We start from the raw sequence: 19,952 nt of genomic DNA, 5'->3' as shown, positions 1-19,952 counted from the left end.
AGAGTAAGTTTATAGATGGTTATGAGTAATAAGATACATAAGGGGGTTTATAATACAATGTATTTAATATTTGAAATAGTGTAAGAGTATCTAATGCAAGTTTAAAAATATATAATAAAGAATTTGGTATTTTAAGAAGAGAGACAAGTGTGTAGCTCAGGAAGGGGTTTATGAGCAAGTCCCATTTTGAAGGGAGTCTTGAAGTGATGGGCAGGAATGGACATGAAGTAGTTGGTGAGGAGTGGTATGTGAGTGAGGATCTAACTAGGGGAGCAGAAATAAATGGATGGATAATATGGATGCTGTGGAATTTGGGATTCATCAGAGAGAGCTACAATTGTGGGAAAAGACAATTAAACATCCAAAAGGAGAAGTTTGGAGATCAGAGGAAAGTCATTAATCATAGACCCTGAGGAAGAGCTGGTGAAGAGGTCTGAGGAAGGCTGTTTTCTCTGTGGTCAGCAGACAGGCAGTAAGAAAAGTTGGATATGATGTAGAAGAGAGCAATGTTCAATCCATGAGAACAAATTATAGACCTCTGCTGCCTCTCACTGTATGAAGTGGGTAGTCTGCACAGGGGTCTGGTGCATGAGGCTGTGGAATATCTCACCTGCCTGGCCTCAGACGTGGAGAGATTGGACGGGGAGATCTGGCAAGGTTGGAAGAACAGTGGACGTGGCTACTACCACCAAGGAAGAGAGCCAGCAATCAGAAATGGTGTGCATTAACTGCAGGAGTATCTAGGGCCTGGAGAGGCCCTCTGAAGGCCAGCCCTAACTTGAAACCATTGGGAATAAGAATTCTGGGAAATGTAATCCCAGTTTAACTTCATGGACCTCGTTAAAAATCTCCACCAAGGACAAGTGTGGTGGCTCACAGTTGTAATCCCAGCAGCTCAGGAGGCTAAGGTAGAAAGATAACAAGTTCAAAGCCAGCTTCAGCAACTTAGCGAGGCCCTGTCTAAAAAAAAAAAAAAAAAATCACCACCAACTTATATTCCAGCAAAGGCAGTAAAACTAAAACATATAGAGAGGAAAGCAGGGCCTTCTTTGGGGAGGACCCAGTTTAACTGAGAGATGGCCTATGAGCATAGGAATCACTGAAGATCAGACTCTAAACTTGGGATATAGCTCATTGGAGGAGCACTTTCCTAACATTTGCAAGGCTGTGTATTCAGTCCCCAGCACCAGTAAAAAAAAAATGTGAGTTGTGTCATTCAGTACCTTAAATATCCTTTTGAGAAATTTTTGCTTTATCCTGTAAGGCAAGGAGAACGACTGAATATGCTTGAGCAAAGGAGGGGCATTATCAGATTTGTGTTTTAGACAGATCTGGTATTGGTGAGAAAGTTGCAGATTAGAGAGGGAATAGATGGGACAACTCGTGGGAATTCTATTATAATAACCCAGGGAAAAATTTTGCATTCCTAGAGCTGTATTCTGTCCTTACCAAGGGTGGTGATCCAGAGTCATCAAAAGAGGTTGTTCAAGACCATTCTTGGAATTAAAATGCCAGTGTACATTGCAAGCCAAGGCTGGAATGCCCTTGTGATGTGGCTAGATAATTCCTTAAAATTCCCTAATGATTTTGCTTCTAGTGTGTGAAGAACAAGAGGAAATATATAAGCAATTGGAACAGTGAGTTAAATGAAGTTGGCTCACGTAGTCACATCAGTGTCATTTGAGGGAAGGCAAGGTCCTATAAAGATAAAGATACTTATTTCCCTTACTAAGACTTTTGGGCTTTACTGAGTGATAGTCAGGGTATTCCTTGTGTTTGTCCAAGAGCCCAACAATTTATGAATTGCTTTTCTTGTCACTAGATTTGGTAACAGCTCTGTAAGGTCAGTTTGTTCTGAATTATTATAAATGAGAAAACTGAAGCTCAGAGGTTGAAATGACCATCAAGTGGCCACTTAGTCCTGGATGATCAAGAGAGCTCACTGGAATTCTATCTATTCAATGGACACCTTTTAATCACTCACCTTCTACTTCACTGTGCACCATTGCCTGATTATCTTCTTGGGACACCTCTTTGATCATGCTATGTTCCTGTTCTAAATCCGTCCATGGGTTTTGGACTTCATTACATGTAAGGTCTCTTTTCACCCAGGCAGCAGGTGTCTGTTGATCTGGGTGGTACAGTTCTTGCTGTTTTGATTCTTCAGCCCTGTGCAGTATTTTTACTGCCTTCGATCAAACTCAAGGTGAAGAGGAAAGTGTCCTTTACAAAAACATACCTGAGTACCTTAACATCTCTAGGAAGTGCACACATTTTGAATTAGGCTGTTCCCTGTCTTCCCTGTCAGCACTTACCAGCACACATTCCTGCATATTTAAAAGCCTTATCTTCAGCCCTCCTGCCTCTCAGGACACAGCTGAACTCCTTCACTTGTCTTGACTTATTTAAACCACAGGCTCACATCCAGTGCTGTATTGCCTCAGATTTCAACAGCCCATAGCAAGTGACTAAAACACCTGTAACCACCTTTTGCTGCACCCAGGCAGTGTTTTGTCCTCTAAGAGGCACCCCTAAGGCAAACAAAAATGAGGTAACTACTGCAGGACTTTACTTTGAGGACTCCAGGATTTTTGTTGCTAATGATGTAGAGATGTAGTGATGGGACTGGCAGAAGGCATAGAAAAATGGATCTTTTGCAGATGTTAAATGGAATATGTGTGATGGTTCTCAGGGAATACTAGATCGCTGGGGTCAAGAGGACTAAAACTCTGGCTTTTCCAGTAGGCCATTGAGGAACCTGCCATTTTTAGAGTCAGCTGAACCTGTTCCTAGCTGGCATAGCTGGCATTCTGACTTCTTGTCCAGTGAGCTCCTTCTCTTATCTTATTTCTCACCTGAGAATGGATCTTCTTATTGCTCCCTTCCAGGTATTTGGATTTTCTACTTCCTTGTTCTTGCTACAAGGAAAAGTATGTAGGGAAAAGTTTAAGAGACTCAAAGGTTAGACTTCTAAAATAAGACAAAAATAATAATAGCTAACCACTTTGAGTGTTTATGCTGTGCCAGGTGTTGTGTAAAATTGTTTTACATAACCCTCTTACCTAACTCCATGAAGGGTTTACTGACCCTCTTCACCAATAGGGACACTGAGATTCAGTGTGGTAGGTAAAGTAGCATGCTCAGATATGGAGAAGGATTTGGGCCCAAGTCTGTGACTGTAAAACCCACAATGAAACAGGATGCTTTGCATAGGTGTGCTGAGGCTTGCCTTGTTGTCTCATGGCTCCTGTCTAATTTGCTTACATGTACAGCTGAGCATCTTGTAACAGGTGTTTAGTTACTACCTGATTTGTCTGACAATTCTCTGGAAACCCATCTTGGACTAATTCAGCATCATTGGCTGTTTGAGTTTCTCGCCTCTTATTGCTTCCTTTCCTCCTTTTCCAATTTCCTTTTAAGTTCAAACACATAGGAGATACCTTAATTAGTTGATGACAATTGTCCCTTTTTAAATGGTATTTTCATTTCCTCAATATATTTTTTCTCACTTTGAGGGTTAGAGAGGTGAGTAGGGAAACATGTGCTTTTCACTGGTCCTAAGGATCCACGTAGACGTGGAACTTCTGCTTTCAAATACCGATACCACTGGATTAAATGCCCAAAGGTGTCTGAGGAAGATGGGGCCACTTGACCAACTTGGCTCTAGAGATCTCAACCAGGACAAAGTAGATCAAAATTATAGAGGACCAGAATCTAGCTCAACATCTTGACACATTTATTACAGTTGGGACCATATGAAAACGGGACTTGAAATGAATTCACCACCACTAGAGATATTTAAAAAGGGCCTAGACATCCACTTGGCAAGGATGTTACAGGGAGACTTGAATATTGGAAAAAGGAGTTTGAATTAAACTGACATTTAAGTATCTTTCCGGCCTTGAGACTCTGTCTTGAATTCACTTAGAAACTTTATATTGGGAATAAAGGTTTCCCCTTGTTATAATTAACACCAAGTAGTGATGTCGCCTCCTCACTCCCCCCCTGCGCTTCCCCCTTCTGAACAACTGCTCGATTTAAGAAGGGGACTTAGGCTGAGGAAGGATGTGGTTCCTTCCCTCTTGGCAGCACTCTGTGTCAGAATGGAGGACTTGTGTCTGGGCCTGGCATGGTTCCCTCATCGGTCCCTCTTACCAGCCCAGTCGTGTCTGGGATCAGAGCACGTGGGAGGTGCACATCCGTGTAGAAAAACCTCCCACTGGCTGCCAGCGCTGTTTTTTTTTTTTTTTTTTTTTTAAATTTCCAAAGGAATGCAGTGTTACCTAGGGCAAACCTCTTGAAGGAAAGATGATACACCCCCAAACAAGTTCAAGGCAGACCAGACAAGCCTCCCCTGGAAAATATTCCATTTGTAGTTGGAAGCATGTGAAAAAGATTCTTTAAAAAATGGTTTCTTCTTGCTATTTCAAAGGACAGTAGCTTGCAGGCCAGAATGTCAGGAGTACATACTCCTTTCCCCCCTCCTCCCCACCGGACCCAATCCTTTTCTATCTTCTTCCTTATTTTTTCCTTTAAATTAGTTTATTTTATTATTTTTTTAGAGAGAGAGAGAGAGAGAGAGAGAGAGAGAGAGAGAGAGAATTTTAATATTTATTTTTTAGTTATCGGCGGACACAACATCTTTGTTTGTATGTGGTGCTGAGGATCGAACCCGGGCCGCACGCATGCCAGGCAAGTGCGCTACCGCTTGAGCCACATCCCCAGCCCTTAAATTAGTTTATTATTAATCTGAAAGCTCTGTTGTTTAAAAGTGATAGTCCTTTGATTTAATGTCGGGATAGAGACAGTTCATTGGTTCTCAAAGGAAGGAATGTTGCAAGGGTAGGAAGTGGTCAGCAGCTGATTGATATCTTGAATGTGACAGAATTAAAGAAAGGAAGACTGGCAGTGGGTTCTACTGGTCAGGGCAGCAACTAAGAGTGGACAGTGCTTTTTAATTAAATAAGGTGATCTTTCCTTTCAGGAAGTACAGAGGCTTAAAAATTAATCTTCAATCCGGTTCAACTTTTTAAATGAAATGTTATAGCGCAGTATGTTATGCTCAAATCTATCATGTTTGGATATCTCAAACTATGAAGTTTTATTCCTTGTAGGGAGACTCCAGAAAGTACTAGATATCTTCAGTCAAGTCAGTTCAACTGTCCCTAGAAAATAGATGTTGACAACTTCATAGCTGTAGGAAATCCTTAGAGATCCGATCAAACACTGCCTGTAGGACGTTTGGCCAAGATTTCCCATATACACCATAAATCTTTACCAAAGTCATGGGAAGAACAGCAGCTTCAGATTCTTTAGCAGCCTGCTTATTGCTCCTGGACCCAAGTAGTTGTCTTGATATGGGACCATTCCCTGTTTAGCCATGACTCTTTCCCTGGATATTAATGATATTTTTTTAGGGACAGTGATATTTCTTAGTGGCCTTTCAGAGTTAGGAGACAGCATGGCTTCATCAGAGAAAGGCCTAAACTGGGAATCAAAAGACATCTTTTTTTTTTTTTTTTTTTTTTTAACATTTCCAATAACAAGTTATCGACTCATGAAAGTCACCTCTTCTTTCTGGGCTTCAGTTTCCCAATAATGTCCTGAATAACATTATTGATTTATAAGTTCCTTTCTGATTTTCTAGAGGTTATCTTGATAAGAAAGTAGATAAAGTGTGAGAGAAGTAAAAGAAAACACTAGCAAATTCAGGGTGAGGTTTGGAGAAACAATCCACTGTTTAAATACGTCTCAGGAAGTCTTTGCTGCAACAAAGTTCCCTGTGGATATAGGAAACTTTGAGACTCTGAGGAAACTCTGTCTTTTTTTGCATACTTCAGGGTATATGAGTACCTGCTATTTGTCTCATTTCTCTTTGCTGGAAGCTGACTAGAAACATGGATTTTACCACAATATATCGTAATATAAAACTTCTATTTTCCAAAAAAAAAAAAAAGAACTCAATAATGGGTAAATTCTAGGTCATAGACCATTATGAAAAGTTAAGGTTTTAGTCCCTGATTAGCAATTTTGCAATCCTGGAGTGGCCACAAGTACAGAGGCATAAAAATCACATATTCTGTGTTATAGCTCTGATTATTTCCAGTAAGTACTGACCTCAGATCACTCTTGTTATCTTCAGTGCTTTTGTTTTTCTGTCAGTTCAGTGAAGTGGTTGATGCAAAGTCTTCCACAGGTCTCCTGTGATCAAGGATCTCTTTGTCACTCTTTTGATAGGCTGTCTTTCTAAAATATATTCTATACTTCACTGCTGTCTTATAGCAAGTATCCTGAGAAATTATACTTTCATTCATAATTCAGGGCCATGATTTTGAACATCTATTATTTCTCACTGCACATAATGATGACCCCAGGACCTACTGAAATATGTAGGACTGACACTAAGTAGCTCTTGGTCCCCACATGGCTAGCTCTCTTCGTTTTTATTTATTTATTTATTTTTTTGTTTCCTTTTAAAGCCTTAACTTTCTTCCTTCCATCAATATGCCTGCTAATGAAAAGTGTTTGCCTTCCATCCAAATTTGCTACTTCTCTGCTTTGACATAAGAACTCAGTTAACTGGAATGTTCCAATGAGGATATGAGGATCTATCCCCTAAGTGAAGTTGATCATTTCTTTTTTTAAGTTGATTCATCCTAGTTGTCATTTAGAGCTCTGGTTTGCCTACATGTTGGTTTTGGATATTTATTTGATAATTGATACTGTCCAATAATTCTTTTAACTGTTGAGGTTGATTCTATTGGTTTCACGTTCCTCTTGTTCAGATGTTAATCTTCTTGAGCAATAGACTCATTTCAGGTTCTTGCTGTGATCTTCTGGGACCCTATTGATTTTTGAGTCTAAACAAAAATGACCAGAAGTCTAAGTGTGGTATAAAAAAGACAAAGTTTTGAAAATAATCAAAATACATCCATAGGTAAATGGGTAGATTCTCTATGGTATAGCTGGATAATATAATCATATTTAGGCACTGAAAGGAATGAAATATAATTACATGAACTGGTCCAGAAGAATGTAAATGCTTTTTTGTTAAGTAAAAGAAGCCAGACATAGCTCCATACGTGATTCACTTTTTGTAAATGAAGAGAAAAAAATGGCAAAGTCTGTTTCTGGTAGTTAACACGTAATTATGTTGGGAGTGGGATTGGATGAATGCTAAAGTGAGAGAATAGTACATAATGTTTTTACCTCCTACCTAATATGATTTTTTTTTAAAAAAAGAGGAATAATTTCCCCTAACTTTTTAATGAAAGTTTTCAAAGTTGAAAATATGACAGTGAACATGTATGTCCCCACCACTGAGATTCCATTGCTAACATTATGAAATCCTTGCTTCATCATGTGTCTCAGCATGAACGTGTCTATGCCTGATCTTCATGTGTGCACCTGTGTTTTCAGATGTGTTTACTTATTTAAGGAATGAACCTGCAGCCTTTTGCTAAAAGAGACTCATCGCCCATCCCAAATAACGTCAGAGGGAGAGCTTTGACTGATTCACAAAGACACAGAAACAAGTACTGCCAGAGGGCTTATTAGCTGTCTTTACTTTAGATACCTTTTCTCTTCTTTTTTTTTTTTTTATTATTGGTAGTGTTGGCACCGGAGACAGGGAACTTGCCTGTTAGGGTTTGGCATTTGCTGGAGTTTCCTGGTCCTCCCCTGAGTCCTCTGTCTCCCGCCACATCACATTGACTCTACTCTGTCTTTACATAGAGCCAACTGTGCAAAAGCATGTGCACTCTTTTTTTAAATTTATTTTTTTAATTGTTGATGGACCTTTATTTTATTCACATGTGGTGCTGAGAATCGAACCCAGTGCCTCACACATGCTAGGCAAGTGCTCTACCACTAGGCCACAACCCCAGCCACTTCTTCAGGTTATAACCTTATGAAACACTCTGGAAACACTCAGGTTTTGAAAGAAAATACAAATGCTTTGTGGTGCCACTGAGCCACTGCTTGGTTTTAGGTGTGGAGTCCTGAACCTTTCAAGGAACTTGGGACAGACCGTATTTTATTTCGGTTCTAAATAGTATCATTTGAAGAAAGGTTATTCATTTGAGGATGGGGTGTAATTAGCTAATCACTATTGATTGGAGAATAATGATAACAGTAATAAATATCAAAAAGTGAAATATGAATAACTTTAGGCCAGATCAAAATTCTAGGCTCTTTTATTTTGCATAATTCATTTGAACTGTTGGAATTTGCCTTTCTTGTTCGTGATCAGATGTTCCTTCCACCTACACAAAAAAAGTAGAGTCAAACTCATATAAAATCTGTATCGTTTTTTCCCTGGCATATCACCCTTAGCCATTTTCCCATAATTCTTTGCCTACTCCTCTGCAGATTATACTCATCAGATTTCTCACTTTCCTTTAAATACCCCCATTCACTTTTCTGCATTCAGAATTTTGCTCAAGTTATTTTCTCCTTCTGGAGATCCTTCTTTTCCCTTCCCTCCTTTTCTCTTCACTCCCTGCTGTCCCTTGTCCCCACCTGACACACAGATGCACACTCTGGTACATCTGCCTCTCTCTCTGTTTAGACTTGGGGTCTTCTTTATGATACCTTCCAAAGCTATCAGCTAGAAGGAATCCCTTCTAACTGAGCATGGTAGGGCCTTCTCACTGTGTGGTCTGTGCATCTGTCCAGTGGCGGCCTCCAAGGGTTGAGTGGAAATGCAGACACTTGAGTTTTGCCCTGGAGTCAGAGAATGTGAATCTTCATTATATCCTGATGCTCAGAGAATCTTTATGTGCTTCACTGTTTGAGAAACACTTTCTTAGAGCAGGTTTCCAACTTTGCCTTTCACTAGATTGCTTTTGTGTCAGTGGATTCTAAAAGACCACGTCTTGTGATCGGAAACTCCATCTTCAGCTTTTGTCTGCAAGGCAGGTTGGAGAGCTTTATACACAGAAGGGGCCCTAAATGTGTGCTGATGAAAGGAAACCTGTGCTTTCAATGAGGGCACAGAGGGGCTCACATATTATCTTGGTTTCTTCCTCTTACTTCTTTGAGAAAAGCCACACTGATAGGATATGGGGAATGTGAGCCCTCAGCAGTTCACTGTCCAAGAATTGTGATTAAAACATAGAAACACATCTTGAATAAAGACTTTATTGGCAGGGATGTATCTGCATAACTCATAATTGTGATTTTGTTTCAGGAATTGGAAGCCTGGTCACAAGGTCAGCGTAAGACCCAGAATCAAATTTTGGTGCTTCTGATCTCAGGAAAATAGCATTGCTTTAGTTGATTACATTTCATTTTTAAATACTTGACCAGGCAGAGGACTCGTGATTTTAAAGGTTTTTTTTCTGCCTCCTATTCCAGTGTGTCTTCAGATTCGTTCTCCCAATGTCCCCATCTTCTCCACTTTCCCTGGCATCACCATTTCTTACTGCCAGTTACTTCTGTCTTCTCTTTTGGTCTCTACAGACTGCTATTTTTAGCTTTCTTAGTTATTCCACTAGAACTGAATAGTCAACTCTTCTGTATTGTTTTATTCTGGTGTTTTCCCTAATCACTCAACAAATGTTCAGTGTAATTAATACTCACAATGAATCTAAATAAATATAATAAACAAATATAGCAAATAAAATAATAAATATAGGAATGAAGTAGATTAAAGAAATATGAATAGAATGAAATAAATATGAATATATGATTATGAACAAATTAAAATAAAAAAATAATGAAACAGATGACTATATGACTTATAAAAGAACAAACCTGGCAGAGGTTTGCCATCTTTTTTGTGCTATTGTAAACAGATCATGAACATGTGATGCCTGCCACATCCATTTCTTTAATATTACTAAGATTACAAAATTGAATACTTCGTTCTACTTTTATCCATGACATTTTTAGAAGATACATTTTAGATCTGTTCTCTGCCTGTGGCATTGGAAAGGATTAGAAATCAACAAAACAAAACTTATTATTTTGCCTTAACAACCTTCAAGATTTGCACAATGAAATGGAAAAGATAACGTGTACATATAACCAAAAAACAAGATGGAAGGGACCAATACTTACAAACATATGTTTTATAAAGTCTTTGTTTAGAGATCCAGGAGGTAGCCAATATGAAGATGTGGCAGGCCGGTTATTAGGATGTTCTTTCCTCTCTGCCTTCCTCCTTTCTTTCTAGTAAGAGTTCACTTATTACCTTCTCTCTTTTTTTTTTTTCTTTTGTGGGTGAATATCTGTATGATGTCTATTCTGAAGTCTATAGCTTCAGAGATGCACAATTCCTTTTTTTTTAAAAAAAATTATTTTACAAACCCTATTTATGAGCCTTTCTGCAAAGGAGATTTTTCCTGTTCTGCCTGTACAATTAGCCATGTTTTTGTTTTCGTAGCTACCAATACTCATTATTTAAAGTGTCTTTTCTTTCTTCCCACCTCCCTGGAAGTTCATTTTCGTCTTTCTTCTGTTTTTTCTGCCTATTTGTAATAATGGAAATTAGTCTTTCTCATGCATATCTGTGTTTTAGTTTTATCTCCTAGTATTTATTGTAGTGGAAATTATAAAAATTACAGGCTCAGAGGTGTTGGGGAAATAAAATTAACAACAAAACTCTTCTCAGAAATTCTATCCACAATATAAAAAAGAAAGAAAACAGCTTAATTATTGAATAAGCTTTAAATGAGAATGTGATAGACATTGTAGTTAATCCACTATGAGATTGCAAAGACAGAAATTGTGCAATCCTTTATGTGCCCATTTTCAAGATAAACAATAACTTGTCCTCAAGTAAGAAGGCTTGACAGCTCCATTTGCCATTCATAGTCCATCTTTACCTGATAATTTGGGTGATCAATGGTGTTAGATATTAGGTAATTAGCTTTATCCAGAGAAAAAACAAAATTCTTTTGTCTTTATTCAGGAGGTAATTTTGGAATTTGGAGCAGATACCTACCAAAGTTAGCCTCTTATTTCTCCCATAGAAACTAGGAGATATGGACAAAATCTCCCTTGATGCTTACTTTTCAAAGAGATGGCGCCCAGGTCTTTGAAAAAGGCATTCCTAGGTCAGGAAATGAATGAAAGTCCTATCTAGCTTTCAAAAGGATTTATATATATTTCAAAGAGAGGACATAGTCCTTAACAATTACAAGTGTTCTAAAGTAAATGTTCTGAGAAAAAGATGGGGGTTGCAGAATAAGGGGTAAGTATCTCTTCACTGATTTTCAGCTAGGAGAATTAAAGCTCTTATTTTTAGTTTGTATTTGTTCTTACAGAGAGTAGATTATATTTCACTATTTTTAACTACTGTGGTTCAGAATTATAGTCTTATTTTTTTTGAGTTTGAGGTCAACCAGAGATTCAGATGAAGTTTATCTTTGACCTTGAGTAATATATAAAAAACCTCCATGGTGGAATCTGATCTTAACATTCATTTGCATTTCCTTTATTTTAATTCTTGTTATGATAAATAAAGATACAACTTACTCTTGGAACCCATTTGAAGTGTGCTGTTTAGTGGCTTTCGGCACATTTCCATTGTTGTACAACTGTCTGTTCCATCCATGTCCAGATCTTTTCATCTTCTCCAACTGGATCTGTATCCTTTAAACACTAATTTCCCATTCTCTACTCCTCCCAGCCCCTGTCAATCACTAGCATTATCATTTTAACCTTAAAAACTGCCCATGAAATTTCAATGTCCTGCCTGTGGGCAATAAGTAAAGATTTGTGTTTCCTCAGGACTTGAAGGACAAAGGTGTTTTCTTGAGAAACTGAGTGGGAAAATCAACTGTAAGGCCTTTGTATGTGGTTCCCCCATTTGTGCAAGTGATGCTACACTAATTACAAACAATCTCAGTCAGTGCACTTCCTCAGAATCATCTAATTTGTGCCACTCCATTACTTTCAAAGTAATAAAAAAGGCTTTTCTAGTGAAAAAATTTTTTTTCTTATTTTTCAGGCATTTTACTAATGTAGACTTGGCATTTTCTATGACCTTTGCTCCAGTGAATCTTTATTTTTCTGAATTGATCTTTTAGATTATTTTGTGAAACACAGCAAACTAAATATTGAACACTTCCTTCAAATGTTTTGTTAATAGTCTGCCATGAGCATTGGGGAGAATGATGTAGAAGAATCAAGACAGACATTCTGCTACAGTCAGAGAACCTTATTTAAAACCAAGCTTTGTTATTTGACTGCGACAATATCAAAGGTGAAGGTAGATCCTTCACCTTTCGGGCTTAATTTCACCATCCATAAATAGGAAAATTATATCCCTTTCTGAATAAATTACGTGAATATCAAGTAAAATAGGACACAAACAGAAGTTGTTTGCGTTCTGTCACAGCACAACTCATTGCTGTTCACTCAGGTTTTCAGCACATAAGAGGAATGTAGAAGGTATTTGTTGAGTGAATGAACAGACACTGTTCTCAAAAGTTGAATCACCTGGGGTTCCTTGCCACTTGTACTCCTAACTTGACTTATCATCTCCCCACTCTTTGGGTTCTTTTTGTCCCCAGTCAAATTTTCTTTTCCCAAAGTATGCTTCAGGTTTAAAAACTCAAGAATTCAGAGATTGAGGAATGATCTCAAGGAGCCCAAGGACTTTCTGTTATAGTTTTCCATCAGCTTTTTCTTTCTAAATATAGCTTCCTCTCCAAAGCTTCTGGTAGTAGGAGTGGGTAGGGGTGGGGAGTGGATTTAGAAATGGCAGTTGCAAATAATCATCCATTGGAACATACACAGTTAAGATGAAGAGTATTTTCTCTTGTTTTTGCTCAGTGTCAGCATGCTCAGGGGCTTTCACCCATTATCAAAAGATAATGACCTGCAATAACATTGAATCAGACGATGTGAATCCAAATGAAGCAGTATGCAGTGTCTAATCCCAGGAGTTGCCTATGTGGACACTTGGGTGGTAACTCACCGAGAGGCTCTTGTTCAGTGTCACCATGCACATGATACATGCAAATGCATGAATTATGAGGCATAACCAACTTACACTGACAAAGGTAGGTGTCAGTCTCAGTGTATTCTGTTGAATGTCAATTGATCAATTTTATGAGAAAACACCTCCCAAAAGATGATCTGGGGAAAGTAATGAGTGTTCAGCAACCAAAGGCGTGGAAAACAAATGAAGGAGTTACTGTATTTTTCTGGGCTGAGAATCAGCTTGTAGAATCATTCTATTTGGAAGATTGCAATCATTCAATCAATAGTTCAGAGTATGTCCTGTGTGCCTGCTTCATGCTAGCCCCTGGGAGACAAAAATGAATCAGAGGTTAACCTTGTTTGCAAGAGTCAAGACATACATACTTAATTGTAGTTCAAGATAAGCAATTACATTGTCAGGACCGTAAGGGAAGCATAGTGAAAGTTGTAAAGGGAAGGGAGAAATTACATCTGACACAGGGAAGCAGGGAGGCTTCATGAAACAAGTGGTTCAGGTCTTGAAGGACAGGCAGCATTTGTACAGGTAGAATGGGAATGAAGGACATTACAGACAGAAGGAACGATTAGAGGGGAAAAAGGCACAGGGGTGATTTATGACACCATCTGTGTGTGAACCTGTGGCGGGAGTTGGGGTTATACTAGAAGGAGTGGTGCAGAAAAGGACTGGAAAGACGCATTTGCTGTCAGATCCTGGATGATCCAGAATGTCATATGAAGGACAAGAGGGAAATAGCATTAGGATGTTCTGTGTGGGAAGATTGCTTTGGTCCCTGTCATCAGTCAGCCTTTACCCGTGTCCCCCTGACACCCAAAGCCTACCTAACACATCTGTAGCTTTCTTATTTGTGGTGTGGTAAATATCTCTTCCTTTGGATTTAGAGGGTAGCGTTTCAGTCTGTTTTTCAGGTGTTGGTGGATGGAAAGAATATTTACATGTAAAAACGATTGGATTGTAGGTCAGCCTAATGAATACACACATTCATTCACCTTTCTCATTTTCAGAAATAGCAGAACAATTAAAAATAATAGTGCCTTTTATTTAGCAGATATAAGGTCATGAAGGTGAAGGGGTTATTGGACAGATCCCCTCGTGTGCTGACTCCTTTTGTAATTGGAGGAATAAAGGCTACCCTCTGTTTTGTGACTCTTTTTTGATGGTGTCTTTACATTCAGATTTGTCATTAGTGCTTAAGTATCCGAAATGCTAGAAGAAGTGTAATCACCTCCAATTAGCTATGCTGGTGGAGCACAGCATTATAGTGAAATCCACCAGCCAGCGTGTCTTATGACTCATTTTAGCTAGTCATTATGCCACAGTTTCTCCATCAGCTGGCCATAGGAATGCATTAACAAATTAGAAAATTGATTTGAATTTCCCACTTTTTTTTTCCCCAGTTAAGAATTCATGACCCTTACTATAAAACCACCTCAACTAGGAAGATGACACACCACAAGAGAACTTTACGGGAATTTCGCAAAGCTTGGGCTATTGCTGGGATAGCTTCCACAGTCCAAACCTTCCTTCTTCTGAAAGAACTTCCGTCAGCATTTCAAAACTGTGCCAAGGATCCTAATGCGTGGAGATAATACGAAAGAATTGCTAAAGTCGGTTAGGTTTGAGGACAACTGTAAATTATTCATAAGTAATTTAGTTTTATAGTGTGCTCTGGCATTCTAAAAGGACCTGAGAAGTCCTGTAGAAAAATGATAACTTTTTAACTTAATAGATGACCTAATTGCTATAACCTGGTGTTTCTTTAAAATGAGATTGAAACAGCAAAACATAACTTCTCAGCCTCATTCTGTAGAAGCCCAAGCTGGATCATGTGGATCATTAAGTGGCCTTTGGTGGGTCCAAGTTAATCTGAGAATAAAATTTGAATGTATCAAGAGGTTTGAATTTGGTAGATGTATTTATTAGAGCTATGTATCAAATACATCCTCTACCTACCAGGATTTACATGAATTTTTTTTTTTTTATAATGTGGCAAAACCCTCTAAAACCTTTCTGTGTCAACAGAGCTGCTCCATCTGATATTATTTTCATGAATCTGAAGAAACACCAAAGGGCACTGAAATAATAAGACATTAATTTCAGCTGCAGAATGCCAATGTTGCTGACCCTGTGGGGTTATTGCAGAGTGAGATTAATTATGCAGATCTGCCACCCTAGGCTTTGGAGTTGAAGTACACTGTTGTAATTCACTGCAGGATCATTCATGTAGCCAGCATATTGATATGATTATTATTCCACCAAGGTTTTATCCGCCCCTAGACAATTACAGAACCACTTACCAGCATCTCTCATTGACTTCTTATTTAAAATTCCCAGGGCCACGGCAGGCATTCAGGTCCTTTTGTTGGAGACAGCTACAGATCAATGGCATGAAGCAACATGGGATTTTCCTCAGGACATGATGAATGCTGAGCTTGTTTGCTAAGCAGAAGATAGACATTCAGCTTCCAGTCGAAAATAATGTTTCCGAGCCTTGTTGTCATTAACACCAACTTTTAAAGTACTGACAGCAAGAGGAGAGAGGGAACATACAGTGAAAAGAAAGATCCAGAGATTTGGTGTCAAGGTGTTTGAGTTTGAATACAGGCTTCCCCATTTATTACCTATGGAACTTTGGGGAAATCACCACTTCTGCAAACTGGGATTGATATTAAATGCCAAACTCCTGAAGTCTTCAGAGGTTTAAGCATATATATGTGCGAAGAAAACTTTGTGAATGGTAAAGTGTTGTAGAAATATTCTCTGCTAATGGGAATGGGTTCCATTCTTGAATTGTTTGTATCATTATAATCTAACTTACTTTTCATGGCCCTATTGCTTGGATAATGTCCTGTTCACTCCTGTAGTACCACTTCCCAGTGCAGAGTGTGGGAACCATGCGTTGATGTGATTAGAAGCTCCAGGGAATGCATGTCCTTGAAATGATGGATAGAATAAAATTCCTGTTCCTTCTCTGTGGTTTTAGGGACTAAATACCTACAGGATGATAGTCATCTAATTAGCACTTTTTAATATGTTTTTCTTTCTGTTCTAGGATCAGTGGTACAAAATATGGCTTGCTTGTGTTTTAATTTTGCTTTGAATGTCTTATGCATGGGGGCATTTCAGAGTCCAGCTGTTACTGCAGCTCTAGGGAGTCTTCCCACCCCTTACCCTTTGGTGGAAACCCTTTCCCTTACCCCATCACCCCCACCCCCATACCCTTTTAAAATGCAGGTAATTTCTTCTGCACAGCATGCTGTTTGATCCCATTCAGTTACTTAATAACATGAGCAAACACAGATGACGTGCTCTGCACAGTTTAAAAATAATAGCAAATATTCTTTTAGGTATTTTGAATATATTGACACATATAATCTGTTCAATGAATGTATGAAGTAGGAATTATTATTCTCTCCATTTTGTAGTTGGAGAAAATGATAAGGGACAGAGATGTGAATGGCGGAAACATGAACTTAAGGGAATATTTTCATAAAATGGGCCCGTTTTGCTGACCCCCGCATTCTTTCTTTTCCAAGAAGCAGTTTACCTGCAGCCCTGCCTGGCTCAAGGGGACAGGCTATGTCATATTCCTCAGCAAACTACCTGTTATCTGCAGGAGAAATGTAGTCTCCAAATAATGCAAATATGTGGAACACAAGATACCCTCAAGGGGTGACTTTTGTGATACTTACACAGACCAGGTCCCAGAATTCAGGAGAGATAAGGATAATTCCCCCTATCCATAAAATCGGTAAGAACAGCTTCCGGTTAGAACCAGTCAGCATGGTCCACAATGCTCTTGAGTGGTCATGGCAGTGGGGACTTGAAAATCTGATATCATCCTTCTGTCAGTCAAAAGTCAAAAGGTAGATCTGAATGGGACTCCGGAAACTTCCCTGGGATTCCCCAATAAAACTGGATGATAGAGAGGCACAGTGTCTGTCTCCTCTCTAAGAGGACCCATTATCTCCCCTTTCCCCTTTCCCATCCCTTCTAATAAACTCATGCCTGATACTCTGATGCTTTCTGATATGATAGCAAGAATCAGGGCGGGAGCCTTCTTACTGCCTTAGTTTCCCAAGGCCCCAGTCCTGTAACAAAAGTAAGGCACAAAGAGATTCAGTAACTTGCCTAGTATTCTATAGGAAGTATGTGGCAGACTCAGCAAATGCATGTTTAACTAAAAGAATAGGATTTTGAGCTCACAAGGTATAATTAGCCATATCCAAGTTGGAGATCCCTACTAGGTTGTGAGTTCCTAGATTCCTGGGCAGGGTAAGATCTGTATAATCCTGTGGCATTTAGCACAGGGACTCCACGTTGTAGCACTCAGTTATGATTAATCAGCTTGGACTGGAAAAATGGCCCTGAAAAGCTTACAGTGCAGCTGCAAAATGCCCCCCCCTTGTTATCTGTCAGTATTTTTTTTAGTACATGTTCTGCCCTCCTGCTCAATTTGCCTGTCAAAGCATTTTAAAACCTCATATTAAGCACTGCTTGAACACCTCTCTGAGAGGGAGGCCGGTGTTTTTTGTAAGGAGCTGTATGGTGAAGATAAGGCATACTTGTTGAAATTAGGGTCACTTGAGTCTTTAGTGGTTTATGGATTGGTAGGTAATAACACTATAAAATTCCAGCTCATTTTCATTCTTATGTAAGATGGATTGCAGGGTCTTACTTTATTTGCAATAAAGTCACCAAATGCCAACTGCATATAAAAAGAACCATGACTGGAGTCCCCCACCCCTTCCCTCCATCCAGTGTAACTGGTGGACTGAGGTCACAGCCCAGACTATGAGACTGGTGGGTGCACATTGCCATCTGTCAGGATGATCCTGGTGCCCAAAAATTGGTGAAAGAAGCCATAGAATTTTCTCAACAGGGACACAGACTCACACAGACCTCCTCAGTGTTAGTTCAAAAGGGGATTTTCTTTTAACACTTTAGATACAGAGGCATGGGAATTTCTTTAAGACTTGGTTTTTTCTATTATTATTATTGTTGTTGTTGTTGTTGTTGTTATTATTATTTTGCTTATGTAAATTCCCAGAAGACTTGTGATATTACCTTTGCACCAGGGACAAGATTGGGGATGGGGATGGGGAGGATGCCAAACAGACTGCTTTCCCCTGTGGACTGGCAATGTGTAGATGAGGAGTCTGTGCTGTGTTTTCTTTATCAGCTTGGTATATGCTGAGTCCTTCATAAAGGCTTTACTTTAGTTGTTGACTTTAACTCTTCCTAATAAAAGTAGTTATGTAAACTGAGGCACAGGACAATAAAGTGCACAGCCCACGGCACACAGAGAGTTAATGGTGCAGTCAGGACTAGGGTTCTGGGCTCATCCTACCTTTTCTCTTGTAAGAGAGTGTGGGGAGTTCCTGAGAGCTGGGAGGCCTAGGGCTTCCAGCCCCTGAACCAGCGGGTGGGGAGGTTTGGCTCTAGTCTGGTGAATGAGCTCTAGCAAGGCACTTATTTTCTGGTAGAATTGGGGGATGCTACAAGGGTAGGCGTGCTCTCTGAAGGGACAGCTGACTTTGGCTTTCAAGATTCATTCATGTTTGATTTCTGAACACAGGATCTTGTGACAGTCACAGAACTCTTGGTGACATCTGCTTAGATCAGTGCCTAGGGGGAGCTTCTTTCTGAGGGTTGCCTTAGCCACTTGTGAATAGGTACCAATGAACAGGTGTGTAAAACCACATATTTGTATCACACGTCACCATTTATGAAGCCTGTTCATAAACATTCAATGTGACCCCACAGCATCCTTTGAGGTGATAATTTGTTATCCCTACTTTATTGATGAAGATACCAGTATAGAGAGGGATTGCATAAATAATCCAAGACCACAGCTAAACAAGATGACCAATAGAAACAGGATCAGAGGCTGATTGTGTTGTGCTCCTCCTACCACCCGGAGTTGTCCTATATTTATATGTGTTTACTGTGTAACAGCACTGGACCCTGTGCGGTGGATATACACTTGGAGTACTGGTCTGAATGTGTGTGTGGGGAGTGAATAAGACAGAACCTAAACAAAACAGACGAGGGCGGAATATTCTCAGGGATCTAGGAGAGGAACAGACACCTGCTCACAGTTTTTAGAGAAAGGATAGTTATTTTTGGAGAGGGAAGATAAGAGAGAACCAGGAAAAGCTGCAGAGGAAAGGTGGGGCTTGCAGGAGATGCTTGGAAAGATAGATTCATTTTCTTTTCAGTGGTAGCCAGTTTAGTCTCAAGTGCAAAACCAGCAGCTGCTTATTGGACTGAGGATTTATCTGGGATATGTGACTTGAGCTCTTCCTTTCCAGTTGAGAACTTTCAATGTCTATATCCAGTGGGACCTGAATAGCTATATTGTACCAAAAAAAAAAAAAAAAAAAGAGTTCATGGTCTAATAACTTTGGTTAATGTTTTGTTAAACCAAGCTGACCACAATATTTACTTGATAGATTACCTTGAGCCTTTATAATGCCAGTGTTTATTGTGACTCTTTGTGAGATATGAGACACATTACTTTTTAAACTCATATTTCTTTTTTTGGTGGGGGGTGTTTTAGTCAGTTTTTTTTTTCTGCTATAACTTAAAGACCCTACCAGAAGAACTGTAGGAGGAAAAGTTTATTTAAGGGCTCACTGTTTCAGAGATCTCAGTTTATATACACCCAGCTCCATTCCCCATGGGCCATAGGTAAGGCTGAGCATCATGGTGGAAGAGTTTGGCAGAGAGAACCAGCCCGCATGATGATCAGGAAGCAGAAAGAGACTCTACTGGCCAAATACAAATATATACCCTCTGGCCATGCCCGGATTCCCACCTCCTCCAGCCATACTACCCTACCACTTCAGTTACCACTCAGTTAATCCCTATCAGGGGATTAATTGATTAGGTTAAGACTTTTACAACCAAATAATTTCTCCTCTAAACCTTCTTGCATTGTTTCATAGTCAGCTTTTGGGGGACACCTCACGTCCAAAGCATAACAGGTTTGGATGAC

At 39.4% G+C, this 19,952-nt stretch overlaps 1 protein-coding gene across 6 annotated transcripts in view; it reads left to right on the top strand.

The window, feature by feature from the left end:
* Il1rap (interleukin 1 receptor accessory protein) overlaps positions 1–19,952 on the top strand; it is a 139,506-nt gene that overhangs the window by 15,756 nt on the left and 103,798 nt on the right. The window lies entirely within an intron of this gene.

This window comes from Marmota monax, unplaced genomic scaffold (assembly GCF_021218885.2).
Source record: "Marmota monax isolate L192 unplaced genomic scaffold, Marmota_monax_Labrador192_F-V1.1 WCK01_AAM20220418_F8-fsc00100, whole genome shotgun sequence".
Lineage (NCBI taxonomy): Eukaryota > Metazoa > Chordata > Mammalia > Rodentia > Sciuridae > Marmota > Marmota monax.
Note: the sequence above shows the minus strand (reverse complement) of the source record. Positions and strands in the feature narration are given on the sequence as shown.